General features: G+C 39.0%; 1 protein-coding gene across 2 annotated transcripts in view; it reads right to left on the reverse strand.

The window, feature by feature from the left end:
- The window catches only part of ANK2 (ankyrin 2), a 655140-nt gene that overhangs the window by 536432 nt on the left and 100161 nt on the right, over positions 1-18547 (reverse strand). The window lies entirely within an intron of this gene.

The following is an 18547-nucleotide window of genomic DNA, read 5'->3' on the forward strand; positions in this document are numbered from 1 at the left end:
AAGCAGACTCCCCGTGGAGCTGGGAGCCCGATGCGGGACTCGATCCCGGAACTCCAGAATCATGACCTGAGCCAAAGGCAGTCGTCCAACCAACTGAGCCACCCAGGCATCCCCAGAACCTCCAATGTTAAGACAACATTCCAAGAAAATACCCAAGATTTAAAAATAACTATTGGGAATCCCACATTCTCATAAACTCTTTTCAGTAAATTGATGGGTGTTGACAGGTATTTCTAAACCGACACTGGGGATGCCTCTGTGACATGCTGGCAGTGTCCAGTCCACACACAAGAAGGGGAGTGAGTGTCAGTTAATTTCCCAGAAGACGTGCTATTTCCATCTATCACATCCCTCCAGTTACAACACTTCCATCCAACTTTCCCTTTCCCTAGAGAGGACTCCAGGTGCCTGCCCTTCTTTAATTGGTTTCTATTCTCACACCTTTCTTTTAAGTCATCATTTTCTGGGATAATTGGTATCTGTGAATTCTCACTAGAGTCAGTTTCCTTCTACTGAAAAGAAACTTAAATTGCAACCTAAGGAAGAAATAGAGTCTAAGTTTCACTGACTTTTCCCTTTTGTTTAACAGTTAGTCTGATTTGTTACGCTCTGTAGTATCTTATACAAAGAAAAGGCAACAAACACTTAAAGTAATGGTCACCAATATTTGAGCCCCACCTTCAGAAAAGTGATTATAAAGACTGATTACAGTGTATTTATTCTAACAATTAGGCAATTCATGTTGCATTATTCTGTACTAGTTTCTTTTCTCTGCTAGTGAAATCTTATACCCACATTAACTGCTAATTAGAGATTAGGGAAAAAAAAGTTTGATAGCTGTTTTTGCAATTTTTTTTTTTTTAGCATAATAGGAGTTCCTGAACCACTGTTTATCCCTTTCTACAGCTGTACTCCTTATTTGGTTATGCTGTGGTGATGAGGATGCTATCAGTAGAAACCAAGGGTAATATAAGAAATTCTCTCTGAAATGCACTGCTGTGTTTAGTGTAAAGATGAGTTGAATATAATATTCTTTTTATTGTTCAGTAAACTCCTTCTGATATCCCATGGGAAGAATTTTTCTCCGATCCTCACTCTAGGAACAATTATGTTTCATGTCAGCAACTGACATTAAAATTATCTAGATACTGAAAATCAAAAAATCAACTTCTTCCTAAGCTTACTATCAAATTAATGTCCTCCCCTTACAAATGCATTAGATTTTATGGCACATGTTTTCCAGAACTAGGCTCACTTCTATATCTTACTAAAAAGTAAGTGTTACTTTCTAACCCTTATCCTTCCTTGGCCTTAGTTAATCTTACCTATTATTCATTTAGCTTTTTCCATATTTTATATATATATCTATGTGAGTTTCCCCAAATGTTAATTAGGGAAGAACATAAATGGGTAGATCAACTGATGGGTGATTGTATTGTGATATTTCCAACCTGAGTTAATGCATTCATTCACTGATTGAGTCATCCATTGACAAATATTCGTTTAGTTCCTACAGAGTGGGAAGCACTAAGCCAGTCACCGCGAGGGATACAGTGATGGCCCCTACCCTTAAGAACTCTACTTTGGGGGGCACCTGGGTGGCTCAGTGGGTTAAAGCCTCTGCCTTCGGCTCAGGTCATGATCCCAGGGTCCTGGGATCGAGCCCCGCATCGGGCTCTCTGCTTCCTCCTCTCTCTCTATGCCTACTTGTGATCTGTCTGTCAAATAAATAAATAAAAATCTTTAAAAAAAAAAAAAACCTCTACTTTGGGCATATAAGCCATAACATGCATGTAACTAACAAAGTATCAGAAAATATAATTAGTGTCATAAGAAAGGGACAAAGAAAGTGCAATTAAAGTCTTTTCTTGCAGGGTGCCTGGCTGGCTCAGTCAGTACAGCATGCCACTCTTGATCTTGGGATCATGAATTCAAGCTTTACTTAAAAAATAAATAAATAAACTTGGTTGCTGGGGGGAGGGGGGTAAGGAGAGGGTGATAGGGTTATGGACATTGGGGAAGGCATGTGCTATGAAGTGTGTAAACCTGGCAATTCCAGACCTGTATCCCTGAGGCTAATAATACATTATATGCTAATAAAAATTTAAAAAAAAAATTTTTTTTTAAGCCTACTTCCAAAGCTTACTTAAAAAAAAAGTCTTATCTGGCAAAGATTGAACTGTCAACCCACGCTAAGGGCTATCTGATCACGAACCCAAAAGAGGAGGCTGAAAGTGTCTTCACACAATTGTGGGGAGCTCTGAGGTGAACCAGCATTCACTATGAAGTACAACTGTGGAGCATGTTAAAGGAAATATCTTCCCCAAATAGGAAAAGGATAAATACAATTTTTTTAAAAAGTTCATGTGTGCCAGTCCTGTGATTCTGAGATAGTCACAATAGTATATTTTTCTTCACATCTTGAAAAACATTGACATTATCTTACCCTTCAAAATAATTTTGCTTGTGCTGTCATAGTCACAAGATTTTTGCTTACATGTAATATTATTCAAATTTATTTATAGAAATATAAAGCTATTCTTAACTTTGATTCAAATTATTAAAATTGGTTGCTTTCAAATCTAAAGAAACTAAATTCAAAACAGGTAGCAGAGAAAGAAGATAAAATAGTTAAGATGCCATTTAGGAGATATTTAGAATCACCTTAAATATACCCTTTTATTTATTTTTTTCAGGGCAATATAGTAAAGTTTTAGAATGAAAGATGTACTAAGGACAACATTTCTGGGGTGCCTGGGTGGCTCAGTGGATTAAGCCTCCACCTTCAGCTCAGGTCATGATCTCAGGGTCCCTGGATCTAGCCCCACATCCAGCTCTCTGCTCAGAAGGGAGCCTGCTCTGCACCCCTCCAACCCCGCCTCCCTCTCTGCCTGCTTGTGATCTCTGTCAAATAAATAAATAAAATCTTAAGAAAAAGAGACAACATTTCCCAAACATAACACATTGGTTTCCTTGAGAAGATCATTATCAGGCATTTTTTAAAAAAGAAAGAAAAAAGAGAGAAATAAAAGGTTTCATTATAAAATACATTTGGAATCACAGACAACAGCAAGAATTTACAGGACCTTACTCATAAGCTAATGTATATTAAAGATGAAAATGGGTGGGATGGAGCATGCAATATTTTTAAATCTTATTTGATGCAGAACAATTTTTAACATGGTATCTCTTAACATTTCATGCACCACGAGAGCTTCAGTTTCGAAAATGTTTCACATCACTGTCAGGTGTTCTCAAATAAATCAAATCCAAGACCATAATGGGGCCTCTGGCATTTGGATGAAAACAAAAAGAAGAGTTGAAGGAGAAGTGCTAATTTAATATGCATTTCTTCCATACAAAATCCCTTAGCAACAAGTTGTACACCTCTACGGTAGGCTTAATAATGCCCTCTCCCCAAAGACATCCATATCTTAATTCTTGGAACCTGTGAATGTTACCACATATGGCAAAAGGGACTCTCCTGATGTGATTAAACTAAGGATTTTGAGGGACGCATGGATGGCTCAGTCATTAAGCCTCTGCCTTCGGCTCAGGTCATGATCCCACGGCCCTGGAATTGAGCCCACACATCAGGTTCCCTGCTCAGTGGGAAGCCTACTTCTCCCTCTCCCACTCCCTTTGCTTGTGTTCCTTCTCTCGCTGTGTCTCTCTCTGTCAAATAAATAAAATAAAATAAAATACAAAAAACCTATGGATTTTGAGATGGAAAAATCATCCACGTAAGATTCTTATAAGAGAAAGACAAGAAGGTCAACAAGGAAGAAGGACACATGGTGACAGAACCAGAGGTTGGAGTGACATTCTTTGGGATGCGGTCAGGAGCCAAGATATGCAGGTAACCTCTAGAATTTGGAAAGGGCAAAGAAACAAAACCTTCCTTAAAGTCTTTAGGGGAACCACAGCCCTGCCAACACCTTGGTTTCAGCCCAGTGAAATCCATTTGGGGACCTCTGATCTCCAGAATATAAAGTAATTCTTTTGTGTTGGCCACTAGATTTGTGGAAATTTGTTACAGGAGCAATAAGAAACTAATATAATCTTTGAGTAATTAAAAGTAATTACTCAGGAATCCTAACTCTATTTATCACAAGTTGAAACTATTGCTTTCTTCAGTGGAAATTTTTTTTTTTAAGATTTTATTTATTTATTTGACAGAGAGAGAGACAGCGAGAGAGGGAACACAAGCAGGGGGAATGGGAGAGGGAGAAGCAGGCTTCCTGTGGGGCAGGGAGCCCGACGCAGGGCTGGATCTCAGGACCCCAGGATCATGATCTGAGCTGAAAGCAGATGCTTAACAACTGAGCCAGACAGGCACCCCTAGGAATGTTATTTTAAAAGAAGCAGCAAGGGGCGCCTGGGTGGCTCAGTGGGTTAAGCCGCTGCCTTTGGCTCAGGTCATGATCTCAGGGTCCTGGGATCGAGTCCCACATTGGGCTCTCTGCTCAGCAGGGAGCCTGCTTCCCTTCCTCTCTCTCTGTCTGCCTCTCTGCCTACTTGTGATCAAATAAATAAATAAAATCTTTTAAAAAATAAATAAATGAATAAAATCTTTTAAAATAAATAAATAAATAATAAAATCTTTAGAAAAAAATAAAAAATAAAAAATAAAATAAAAGAAGCAGCAAGTATCTGTTGACACTGAAAATAATCTGAGATAAGGATCATTCACCTTTACTTCAAACATGTCTTTTGCTATTGAATTTTTTTACAAAAAGCACATACATTTCTCTTTTTTTATGATTTCATTTATTTTTATTTGAGAGAGAGAGAGGAAAAGAGAAAAATGAGTGGGGGGAGAGGCAAAGGAAGAAGCAGACTCATTGTAGAGCAGGGGGAACTCCATCCCAGGACCCTGAGGTCATGCCCTGAGCCCAAGGCAGATGCCTAACCGATTGAGCCACCCAGGTGCCCAGGAATCACATGCTACTTTTAATAAAAAAAAAAAAAAATTAGATTTAAACTAATGAAAATCCTTAGGGTTTGGATATTCAGTGGAGTCTACAGCAATTCCTGACTTAGGAGAGGTTTACGCATCTTTCCACAGCCAGAAATAACCGTGCCCTTCAGGAAATCTACCAGTGCTAGCACAAATAGGCAAGGGTACTGGCTGAGTGTATGCAAAAAACCTGTATCTGAGAATGATTTGGTTGGTAAGATAATGTTTTGTGGCTATAGCTCTTTCAACAAATAGAACAGAAAAAAAGGTTAAGTTGCCAGGCCACTGGAGCAAAATTTCAAAAAAAAAAAAAAAAAAAGAGAGAGAGAGAGAGAGAGAAATCTTACAGTTCATTGACTTGCTTCTGATTCAGGGTGTCTTTCGATCAGTTTATAAGCCAGGTCTCAGTCATCTGGTACAAGAAGCAATAGGTTAAATAGCTCCTGAGAAAGAATTCAAGGGGTGGCTGGGTGGCTCAGTAGTTAAGCGTCTGTCTTTGGCTCAGGACATGATCTCAGGGTTCTGGGGATCGAGCCCCACATCGGGCTCCCTGCTCAGTGGGGAACCTGCTTCTCCCTCTCCCACTTCCCCTGTTTGTGTTCCCTCTCTCACTGTGTCTCTCCATCAAATAAATAAATAAAATCTTAAAAAAAAAAAAAGAATTAAAGTTAAATAACTCTTCATGTCAGAAGTTCGAGAGCAGTTAAAATGTCTTCTTCCGGGGCACCTGGGTGGCTCAGTGGGTTAAAGCCTCTGCCTTTGGCTCAGGTCATGATTCCAGGGTCCTGGGATCGAGCCCCACATCGGGCTCTCTGCTCCCCGGTGAGCCTGCTTCCCTTCCTCTCTCTCTGCCTGCCTCTCTGCCCACTTGCAATCTCTGTCTGTCAAATAAATAAATAAAATCTTTAAAAAAAAAAAAAGTCTTCTTCCTTGTTACCATTTTTTATATTTGTTAATAATTACCATATTACTGAATACAGACACAAAAGCCTTTAAATACCCAATCTGATATTAAAATCAAATTTAAAAAACTGAGAAGTTGTTTATCCTTCTAAATAGGCCCTGCAACATTTCTTTTTTATATATCACACACTTGCTTAAAGGCTAAGATGCTGTGGGTTAGTCTCTAAAAAAAGTGCACCCAGTCTTCACTCCAAGCAGTGAAATGAAGGACCAGATCTACTGTAACATGCATCTGATTACAAAGTAACAACAAAAGAAGCACGTTATTGCTTCTCTAAAGCAGAAGAAACCAGGCTTGAAGGCATTTAAGAGGGCAGCTGTCAGGGTTTCCACAAATGTTCCTTGTGTGGCCCATGAGGGAGGATGGGTATTATTCAGTGATGAGCTGAAAGACGTCAACGCTCATGGAGAACCGTATGGAAGGTGTATACTTCTGTTCGTGCCATTTCCAGCCATGATGCTTCTGAGAGGCAGGGGCTGCCATGGTGATGAGCTTATATTCTGCTCCACACCTAACTGTTGAAATCCTGGCTCTGGTAGAGGACTTTAACTATTACATAACCTGTGTCTTCATTTGTAAAATGAAGACGGGAGGACTGGCACCTACCTCATAAATTTGTTGTTTGAATTTGATTGAATGAATTAACATATACAAAGTGCTTGAAACAGAAGCAAGGCACAGCAAGATACTGTATACGTGTTAGATCTTATAGTTCTATCTCTGCATTTTTCTCTGCTTCAATGAACCCTCACAACATTAGCTGTTAGCTGTATTCTCCCCCTTGGACTCTGTGGGAGCAAAATTACAAATCCTCTTGGGAACTAAATCCTTGGCCCTTATCCTCCCAACCTAACCCGATCATTGCCCCTCAAACCAGGGCCATGATTTTCTGAAAGAACTCATACCATTCCCAGAAGGTTTTCTACTAACCCTACGGCCTACGTCCTACAACAGAAACTCCTTCAAGCCAGGAAGGCGTTTCCCTCCTGAGGACCCTCCCAGAAGTATTAATACTGAGTAGAAAGCTCTCTCCAAAGCAAGCAACACATTGTACACTAGCTGCGACTCTTCCCATGAACCACTTGACTCCTTCGTGCTCTGGAACAATGCTTAAGACTCTTCTGATAAAAATTCAGATTCTTACGCCTATCCCAAGAGTCTTACTCAACAAGCTGAGGTAGGGCCCCAAGAGAGACCACAGAGCATACTCAGGGAACCCAGTTTGTGCCAAGCTGTGACACTGAGACCATGTCTTCCTCATCTTTGTACCTACAGCACGAGGACCAGACCAAGCACCTAATAGTCGCTTAATAAATTACTGTTGAATGAATATGTGAGAGCAGGAGAAAAAACACTTTCCTTCATAGGTTGGTAACAGCAATCCATTGTCCAGCATACAAAGAGGAGTGCAAAACTAGCAGAGAAAGATCAGAAAAATAGGCATGTTTATGAGGTTTTCCCCCTGAAGCAGTCCCAGGCACAGAGAAAAAGCAAGACAAAATTTCAACTATTACATACAAATTTTTAAGTCATTCTTCAATTAAAAGAAAATAATCTCTGTACCCAAGATGAAGAGCAGACATGAATCATTATTAAAGCTGGTCATGAAATCTGAACGAAGTCGTCATGGGTTAATCGTAAGATAATGGAAAACATAAGCAGCCTCCCTGTTCTTGATCTTTTTCCTCTGCTTTATACTATAACATTTTACTTAAGGAGTCACGTGCCATTCTGTGAGAGTTTGTGATGGTCCAAATCCTAACTAATACACCAGATAGCACTTATCTTTTTTTTTAAGATTTAATTATTTATTTAAGAGGGAGTTTGGGGGAAGGGAGAGACAGAGGGAGAGGGAGAGAGAAAATCTTAAGCAGGTTCCACGCTTAGCTCAGGGCTTGATCTCACCCTTGAAATCGTGATCCAAATTGAAATCAAGAGTCAGATGTTCTGGGGCACCTGGTTGGCTCAGAGGGTTAAAGCCTCTGCCTTCGGCTCGGGTCATGATCCCAGGGTCCTGGGATCGAACCCCACATCAGGCTCTCTGCTTAGCAGGGAGTCTGCTTCCTCCTCTCTTTCTCTCTCTGCCTGCCTCTCTGCCTACTTGTGATCTGTCAAATAAATAAATAAAATCTTTAAAAAAAAAAAAAGAGTCAGATGTTCTAAAGTTTAATGGAAAGATTAATTTGTCGGGCTGCCTGGGTGGCTCAGTGGGTTAAAGCCTCTGCCTTCGGCTCAGGTCATGGTCCCAGGGTCCTGGGATCAAGCCCCTCATCGGGCTCTCTGCTCAGCAGGGAGCCTGTATTCCACTCTCTCTCTCTGCCTGCCTCTCTCCCCACTTGTGACCTCTGTCTGTCAAATAAATAAATAAAATCTTAAAAAAAAAAAAAAAGAAAGATTAATTTGTCATGATTCCATTTAGTTTTTTGTTTTGGTTTTGTTTGTTTTTTTTTTTAGGTCATCTCCACACCCAACGTGGGGCTCAAACTCACAACCCAGTTTCAAGAGTTGCACACTCGACTGACTGAAGCAGCCAGGCACCCCAATTCTATTTCGTTTTAATTCCCACACTGAGTTTAGACAGAGCACAGGGAATAAAACAGACACAGAGTTACATCAGGCTAAACTTTTTAATCCTAAAACTGAACTGGAAACCATGGATGAGGCAGGGAGGGCAAGAGAGAAGAAACACTATTTCCACAGCTCAAAGTTAAAATGCAGTGTTGTTTGCATTCTACCTGCTTCTTTCTGGACTGAGATGACCTGAAAATTAGCATTTCTTAGTATGCAAGACTGCTTCCTAGGATAGGGAGCTGTGACCCAAAGGATTCCTGGTGAGTCTCCAGAAAGGCTAATAGCAGAATTACAGAATGACCTCTCTCAGCAAAAAGCTGAGGGCAGCTGACATCTTTTTTTTTTTTTTTAAGATTTTATTTATTTATTTGACAGGGAGAGAGCATGAGCCGGGGCGTGGCGGGGGCGGGGGGGGGGGGGAGGCAGAGGGAGAGGGAGCCGGAAGACTCAGGACTCAATCGCAGCCCCTGGGATCAAGACCTAAGCCAAAGGCAGATGTTTAACCAACTGAGCCACCTAGATACGCGGGGGCAGCTAACATCTTTTCTTCCCCCTCCCCCAAATTCCTGAAAACAAGCAGGAGAAAGAACAATCTTCATTACTAGGGGAAAAGTGAAGAAAGGGAAAAGAATAGCCCTATTTATTGAGCATCTAATTGCCAGGTACTATATAATGGACTTTGCATGTGTTATTTCATTTAATCCTCAAATACTAACAAAAAGTTCATCTTATTCAACACTCAATGTATGATAGGTACTGTACCAAGCATTTTGATAGATTATTTTATTTACTCATTAAAACAGTCAAGGAGTCAGATATTATTATTATTCCCAGTATATGAGACTTAGAAAGAAAAAGGAACTTGCCCAAGTTCCTATGATTAGTAAGAGATCCAGGGTTAAAATACAGGTCTCTCTGACTCAAACTCTCATATTTAGACTAAACTAACATGCAGAAAGTAAAAATCCAACTATTTTTCAATTAAAACATAACTCTCTTAAAATTCCATAGTTTACTCTTCACTATAAATACATAAGTATATGAGGTGGTACAGTAAGAAAAAATATTTAAATAAAGAAAGAGCAAAAGAAACATTCTAAGGGGTGCCTGCTGGCTCACTTGGTAGAGCATGTGACTCCTGGTCTTGGAGTCGTGAGTCTGAGCCCCACATCGGCAGTAGAGTTTACTTAAAAAAATTCTAAATACCCATAAATAGGGGACAAGTTAAATTATGTTATAATAAAATGCTATATGGTCTTTTAAAAGACTATATCAACTCTATTTAGACTAATCAAAAAGTTGGTGAGGGAAATGTGTTTGTTGAACAATCCCAGGTAATAAATGCAAAATGAATGAAAGAATTAGAAAATCAATTTACAACCCTTAATGGAATAATGGACTAAAGCAAACAGAATCACTGGATGCCAAAAACATTTGGTGAAACATTAATGGGAAACTTTATATAGGCAGATCAGGCTGATACCACCCAAATCCTCTGTTCAATCTTCGAATTGCTCAAAGTGAAACATGAGATGCATGAGTCTCCCAAGGTGATACAGCAAGAAACAAGAACCACTTAGAAAGAATTCTTGCCAAAATATTCAATATGAACTTCATCAAACCTCAAATACAAGGAACAGAGGAACAAGTGGAATACCACCTGGAGGAGACAGTCCAATCCAGAAAGTGGGGTCTTCTACAGCATAAAAAAAATCTAGTTTTTTAAATAAATGAATGACTTCTTCTTAAGGAAAAGAAATACTAATGTTTAAAAGAATTCTAATGGATGTCATATGTGGACCCAATTTGACTCCCTATTCAAATAAAACAACTATTAAAAGATTCTTTAGAGATCAGGGAAACTGAAAAATAGACTGGATTCTGGATTATATTAAGAATTATTGTTGTGGCGCCTGGGTGGCTCAGTCAGTTAAGTGGCTGACTTTTGTTTTCAGTTCAGGTCATGATCTCAGGGTCCTGGGATGGGGCTTTGAAGAAGGTTCCGTGGTCAGCAGGGAGTCTGCTGGCAGATTCTCTCCCTTTGCCTCTCCCTCTGCTTCTCCCCCTCCCCCTCCTCACTGGTGTGCTCTCTCTCCCTCTCTTTCTGTAAAATAAATATATAAACCTTTTTTTAAAAAGAATTACTGTTAATTTTCTGAGATGTGACAAAGGTATTGTGATTTTTTTAAGTCCTGTCTTAGAAATACATACTAAAGTATTTACGGGTAAAATTATGTGATATTTAAGATTCACTTTAAAATACTCCTGAGAAAACAGTGGAGCTATAAATGAAAACAAATTAGCAAATGTATTTTTTACTATGGAATTATTCCAACATACATAATAAAAGAGAAATAATGAATTTGCATTCATCCAACTTCAACATTTTGGCAATCTTAAAGTTGTTCCTCCTGCACATATTTTTTTCTTCTGGTATGTTTTATTTTTTTTAATATTTTATTAATTTATTTCAGAGAGAGCTTGAATGAGAGAAAGAGCAGGAGTGGAGAGGCAGAGAGAGAAGGAGAAGCAGGCTCCCCATTGAGCAGAGAGACTGATGCAGGGCTCAATCCCAGGACCCTGGGATCATGACCTGAACTAAAGGCACAGGCTTAACTGACTGAGCCACCCAGATGTCCCTCTTCAGGTAATTTTTAAAGTAAATCCCAAACATCAGACAACATATCATCTCACTCATAAATACATAAGCATGCATCTCTAATCAATAAGGAAAATCCTTTTCAATATAATTACTAGGCTATAATCACACCTAACAAAATTAATGATAAATCCCTTAATATTGTCTAATATACAGTAAGATTGTCAAAATATTTTTATGTCTATTGAGACTGGGTAATAGATACCTGTGTGTTTATTATACAATCTAATTTTATACATGTTTTAAACTATTCACAAAACATTTGTTTCCAGAAGAAGGTAACTTTGGGAGCACCAAGGTAGCTCAGTCAGTTAAGTGATTGACTCTTTTTTTTTTTTTTCCTCAGCTAATCTTTTTTTTTTTTTTTTATTTATTTTCAGTGTAACAGTATTCGTTATTTTTGCACCACACCCAGTGCTCCATGCAATCCGTGCCCTCTCCAATACCCACCACCTGGTTCCCCCATCCTCCCACCCCCCACCACCCCTTCAAACCCCTCAGATTGTTTTTCAGAGTCCATAGTCTCTCATGGTTCACCTCCCCTTCCTATTTCCCTCAACTCCCTTCTTTTCTCCATCTCCCTTTGTTCTCCATGCTATTTGTTATGCTCCACAAATAAGTGAAACCATATGATAATTGACCCTCTCTGCTTGACTTATTTCACTCAGCATAATCTCTTCCAGTCCCGTCCATGTTGCTACAAAAGTTGGAAAAATATAGAACACTTCACGAATTTGCGTGTAAGTGACTGACTCTTGATGTCAGTGTCAGGCTACACACTCAGTAGGGAATCTGCTTGGGATTCTCTCTCTCCCTTTCCCTTTGTCCTTCCCCTCACTTGCATGTGCTCTCTCTCAAATAAATCCTTAATAAAAAAATTTTTAAAAGAAGGTAACTTTGTATGTACTGATATGGAACAATACCCAAGACATACTAAGTGGAAAAAAAAAAAAAAGCAGAGTAGTATATGTAGTATGCACTACTTCTGTTTAACAAGATTATATAGGTATATGTATATAAAGTCAAGGAAAATAACCAGAAGAGACACATAGAACTAAAAACAGCAGTTTTAGGAGGGGAACAGCAGTACCAGGGAAGAAGGAAAACTTATCTGTTGTTTTGTATCTTTTGAATTTGGGATAATGTATTTTCAAAAACAATAAATCATTCACAAAAGAAAAAATAAAAATAAATAAAAAGTACAGTCCCCTGGATGCACCAGGTATCTCCAGAACTAATCATTAACTGTGATTATCAGTCACAGCTTCAGCTAATCTAACTTTTTGGTGTTCTACCAGATTTATGATGGAAAATTGCCATGATATCGGTAAAATCAGAAATCATCAGCCATCTATTCAACCCAATATTCCAGTGTTCTGGTTTGAGAGCTACTGTGGCCTAAAAGATTGCCACTTCAGGGGTGCCGGGCTGGCTCAGTGGGTTAAGCTTCTACCTTTGTCTTAGGTCATCATCTGAGGGTCCTGGGATCGAGACCTGAATCAGGCTCTCTGCTCAGAGGGGAGACTACTCCCCGCTCTGCCTGCCTCTCTATCTACTTATGATCTCTCTCTGTCAGATAAATAAATAAAATATTTTTAAAATTAAATAAATATAAATTAAAACAAAAAATAAAAGACTGCCACTTCAGTTTCCTGTCATCTGCTTTTACCTACTACTTCATGTTTGGCTTATTCTGGTTCAAACCTTCTCTAAGTCTATATTCCAAGATTTTCCTCAGTAGAGCAAAGGCTCTCTCTATTATTTTCTTTTGTAGCTCAAGCTGAAAATAAGACCATCGTTCAAAACTGTCCTATGTCCAAATGAGTCTTGCCTTACTACGTAGGTGCTACGTAGTAGTAGTAGCTGCTATTTTCTCTCCTTCCAACCTACTTGGTCTAGCTAAGTACTGATGAACTAACATATACTGTGCTAGCTATTTTTAGGGAGATTGGCCTTTTTCTAAATCAAATTTTAAATAATTTAAACAGGTTAGTGCCTAAACACAAGTATATAGTCTCTTTACAGCAACAATGTAGATTTAACTGGGGCAGCATACCGGAAGCTTATAAAGCACCAACACATCTCCTTTTAAAATATTTCTTCTAAATTTCTTCTTTTCAATCCCAAGTGGAAACAAAGCAAAAATGCACAACAAGTAGAAAACCATGGAATGTTATTCCCCATGTGAGATTTTAGAGCAATTATTTTTAGTAACATCTGAGCCAAATGTTCTTACAGAATTTAGTTTATTCTGAAATTGAATACCATACAATATCAGAATCAGGTGTTTAAAATTCTGCAGTATTATTCTATAAGTAACTTTACAACTAGAAAGAATATGTGTTCATATATGGATGTCAACAACATTTTAGTAAGCATAAAATGTACAATGTTAAGGAGCAATAGTCCTTTCTGAGCAAAACAAAATAATTCTGTGACTGCAATTTGGTACAAAATCTACTTTCAACACAGCTTCATTCTTCATTAGGGATGGTTTAATGTTTCCATTATTATAAAACCCAATGATGGGGCACCTGGGTGGCTCAGTCGGTTAAGCACCTGCCTTCAGCTCAGGTCATGATCCCAGGGTCCTAGGATGCAGCTCCTCAGATGGGGGGAGTGGTCCCTTCTCAGGAGGGGAGTCTGCTTCTCCCTCTCCCTCTCCCTCTCCCTCTGTGCACTCACTGTCTTTCTCTCTCTCTCTCTCTCTCTCTCAAATAAATAAATAAAATCTTTTTAAAATTTTTAATAAAAAATAAATAAGTAAAGTTTTTTAAACCAATGATATTAAGATATAAGGAAAAGTAATGAATTGCAGCATTGATATTCCAACATCAAGATGAGAAAAGATCGAATCCTGTGAAACTTTTGGAGCCTATTTTTTTCAATAGCACTTAAATACCACATTGAAGGGTATACTTTTAAGTGTCACAAACAAAAAACCCAGCAATGGCTATCCTCAACGACTAGCATGAAAGGATTTGTGGAATTGCTTTGCTAAAAAGCAAGACACAAGCAGTTCCGTTTGGATTACTGTAAGAAGAGTGCTCAGCATATGGCCATTGCTATTATTATTACTTACAGTACTTTCTCAAAAACCACCTTAACCTCATACAAAGGCACAAATCAAATTAAGATTAAGATTAAAGAATAAAGGGATGCCTGGGTGGCTCAGTGGTTAAAGCCTCCGCCTTCAGCTCAGGTCATGATCCCAGGGAACTGGAATTGAGCCCCACATTGGGCTCTCTGCTCAGTAGGGAGCCTGCTCCCCCCACCCCCTACCCCCCCCACCTCTGCCTGCCTCTCTGCCTACTTGTCATCTCTGTCAAATAAAAAATAAATCTCAAAAAAAATTTTTAAAAAGATTAAGGAATAAAAATCTCACAATATGTACTAAACCCAATACTGCACTTTAAATGATGGAATTTTCTTTTTGACCAAGGACAACGGATAATCTTTTCCTAAGTCATTATACACAGAACTATATTTCTACCAAATCTTCTAGAAAGTCATGTTGTAGTGGTATTTTCAAGTGCAGTGTTATACAACAGAACTTCATGACTTCTTTTGGGGCGCCTGGGTGGCTCAGTGGGTTAAGCCTCCACCTTCGGCTCAGGTCATGATCTCAGGGTCCTGGGATCAAGCCCCCATCAGGCTCTCTGCTCATCAGGGAGCCTGCTTCCCTTCCTCTCTCTCTGCCTGCCTCTCTGCCTACTTGTGATCTCTCTCTCTGTCCAAATAAATAAATAAAAATCTTAAAAAAAAAAAAAGAAGAAGAAGAAGAAGAATTTCATGACTTCTTTTCCATGCTCAAGACAAAGGACAAAAAATATGCTGAAGCCCTACATCAAACTCAAAGATCCAAAAGATAATAAATAAACACAGTTTTCATGGGGAAGCCCTTCATCTAAACAGTTTAGAGAGTTGGGTGTAAATTAAGTTTCAGAGATTGTTCTAAAAAATCATCATTAATCAAAACAGACTGGTGTGTAGGAGCTTAAATTCAGGATCAAAGAAATCAATCTATAACTTCCATTGACCCCAAACAGTAATCTCAGATTTCACATTGAAGCTGGCAAGGTTACTAGCACAGTAAACAGTAGCATCTGGCTCTCATGTGGGATGGTGTATACAATGGGCTGATCCATAACTTTAGTCTACTTTAGACATTTAGATGGATGGGCTAAGAGCCCAGTGTGTTATAATAACCCTGAAAAGCTTTTGGCTCTGGCTGTGAACACATTAGCATTAACTTAAATCTGTTGCTTTGTTTACAACAAGAGATATTCGCTTGTGCTTTCTGCCTAAATGGAACCAGTTAAAGGCATCCAAGACCTTAAAGAGTGGAATTTACAACAAGGACAGCAGCTTTTCACTGTACTGGGACTCCCCTGACCATCGTTTCTGCATTTCCTCTTAGTTAGATCCGTTTAAAATAAGTGGTATCTTTAACTGAAGTCTTTGTCTCTCCATATTAGAAATATTAACGCCCAAATTGCCTTTTCTGTTTTCTTTTTCCCCAACACAACCTGAAACTTAAAATAAGAAATCAGCCAGAGGGTTCCTTGAGGATGTCACCATTTAGAAATGTCACACATGCAGCCATTTGTTTCTGAGCTACAGAGTGGAGGCTCTTTGGAACAGTGCTCCAATTATTCTTCTTGAAACCACTCAAAGCCACCAGAACTAATTTCTTCCAATATATCACTATAGTTTAATGTTTAGAATGAAAAGACGCCCTCACTAGACCAGTAGAAACTGGTTATTACACAGTAAGGATATAACCAGAGGTCTTTGGTATTATAGCCAAGGTTTCTAAAAAATGTAATTAAACAACACCCAATCTAATGATGTTTGGTGCTTTTACAAATAGCATTAGCATAGATGAATTACATGTGACATTTATTCATATTTATACTGATTTCAAACAAATATATGAGTCTCACTCTGACCAAATCTAGACCGAGTAATTAGCAGATGGATATTCTAATACCATTATGGAAGAGCATAACATTGCATTACCTTTTAAATATTAACATACCCCTAAGCAGGCACTGTAATGTTCTATATACTCTATCATTCAATGAACAAGTATTTTTTGAAAATCTCTTTTAGGTCTAGCAGTAATCTAAAGAGAGAAAGTTAAGCTGAAATCTCTCTTTTCCTTTTTTTCAGATTTTATTTGTTTGACAGACAGAGATCACAAGTAGGCAGAGAAGCAGGCAGAGAGAGAGGAGGAAGCTGGCTCCCCGCTGAGCAGAGAGCCCGATGCGGGGCTCAATCCCAGGACCCTGGGATCATGACCTGAGCGGAAGGCAGAGGCTTTAACCCACTGAGCCACCCAGGTGCCCCTATGCTGAAATATCTCTTAAATGATTTTAAATCTGTGACCATGAACAGAGCTTGCATAAAGAAAGAACATTAATATGACTCAGAAAACACAGGAGTGCCTGGCTGGCTCAGTCAGTGGAGCACGTGACTCTTGATCTCAGGGTTGTGAGTTCGAGCCCCATGTGGATATAGAGAGTTTTTTAAAATAAAATCTTTTTTTAAAAAAAGAAAGAAAAAGAAAACTACCCAAATGGGAAGAAGCTTCTCAGTGTTACCATGGCATTTGTTTGCTATAATTGAATAATGATTTCTTTACTAATTAGAATGGTCCACATGCCCAGCAAGGCAAGATTGGAAAACTAATAATCAGGTATTTGAGGGGCGCCTGGGTGGCTCAGTGGGTTAAAGCCTCTGCCTTCGGCTCAGGTCATGATCCCAGGGTTCTGGGATGGAGCCCCGCATCGGGCTCTCTGCTCAGCAGGGAACCTGCTTCCTCCTCTCTCTCTGCCTGCCTCTCTGCCTACTTGTAATCTCTGTCAAATAAAATAAATAAAATCTTTAAAAATAATAATAATAATCAGGTATTTGAGATCTCATCACATGACCCAGAAAGAATGCACTATTCCCCTAAAAAAAATAAAAACTTGATTTTCTTTTGGGGGACTTTCCAACCTAGTCCAAGATATTCTTGGGAAAGAAAAGTGAAATTGTAGTGATTTTACTGTTCCAGTAGTACCACTGCTAAATAAAATGAAAAATAACCTAAAATTTGAAAAAGAAAGAAAAACACCTAATTTTGTAGGAAAATGCTTCCTCCTTAAGTTATGTGATTGGGAAAGGTGCACCAAGTCAGGAGAGCTGAGGTCCAGTCCTGATTCTGTCACTCATCACTTGTATAACTCAGACCAGTCTCCATTCTGTAAAATAAGGGGATAAACTCTCAGTTCTTAAGGTCTGTTCCAATTCTAAGTCCCCAACTGCATAAGCCTTCCCTAAAGAGTAGAAATCTGGGGTGTAGATGCCCCCTATGCATTAATCACAGCCTGCCAAAAACGACGATGAAGACACGAAAAAAAACAAAGACACTAGCCAGAGCTTTTGCGAGTGAGATGGGGAAATGCATAATTTTCCTCTATTTCTTTTCATACTAAGGTATTAATTTTTGAAGAAAAGAAATTCTAAAACTCCCACAAACTGGCGTCTCTACCCTGAGAAGCAGGTGATGTGTACCTACAGAGATGAGAGCTCCTTGGTTTTATAACCAAAGAATCAACATGCCAAAGCATGGGCATCAGTTCATCAGGCTTCCCTACAGAGATAGTGTGTTTGGCAGGGAGCCAAAAAAGGGGGTGTGGTCTGGGTTGGGTCAGTAAGAGGCCCTCTGAAAACATTTCCCACACTGTGCTCACCCACTCTCCTCCAGCAAGTACCAGCTGCATATCCTGTGCCTTTTGTCAGCTCTTCTGAAATGACTAACAAAATTACAAACAGTAATAAGGACCCTGCCCGGCATAAATCTAGCTTCACTCAACAATATGGAGGGAGAACAAGATGGGGTGGGGCAGGAAAGAGGGAATCTTCATTTTTCTACGGTTCCATTTTATTTGGCTTGTCCTCTGTTTCATGGGGCTCAAATGATGAATTAGAACCTTCTCTGTACTTAGTGCTTATGCAGTTCACTGGAATAAAATGGCATGTGAATAATCCATGTTCACAACACGATGGGTGGGGCAAGCCACCCATCTTTTTTTTTGTTTTGTTTTTGATGTTCTGTGACTTAAGCCATTTATTGCAAAAGCCTATAAAAAAGAATAGATCTCCTCTAAGCATCCTGTCTTTGCTTCCATCCCACCATCCTTCCTACCCAAAAGTTTCTTCAATGCCTAAATGTTTCTAGAAACAGGCTTTGCAAATCCTACAGTTTGTGCAGAGACTCAAAGAAAAGACTAGGGTTCTTCCTACAAAGAAAACAAACAAACAAAAAAGAATAAATATTTTCTGATGCTTAATGACATAGCCCAATTATTGATTTGCTTATGTCTTTCAATTAGATATCCTCCAC

This window comes from Neovison vison, chromosome 11, assembly GCF_020171115.1.
Source record: "Neovison vison isolate M4711 chromosome 11, ASM_NN_V1, whole genome shotgun sequence".
NCBI lineage: Eukaryota > Metazoa > Chordata > Mammalia > Carnivora > Mustelidae > Neogale > Neogale vison.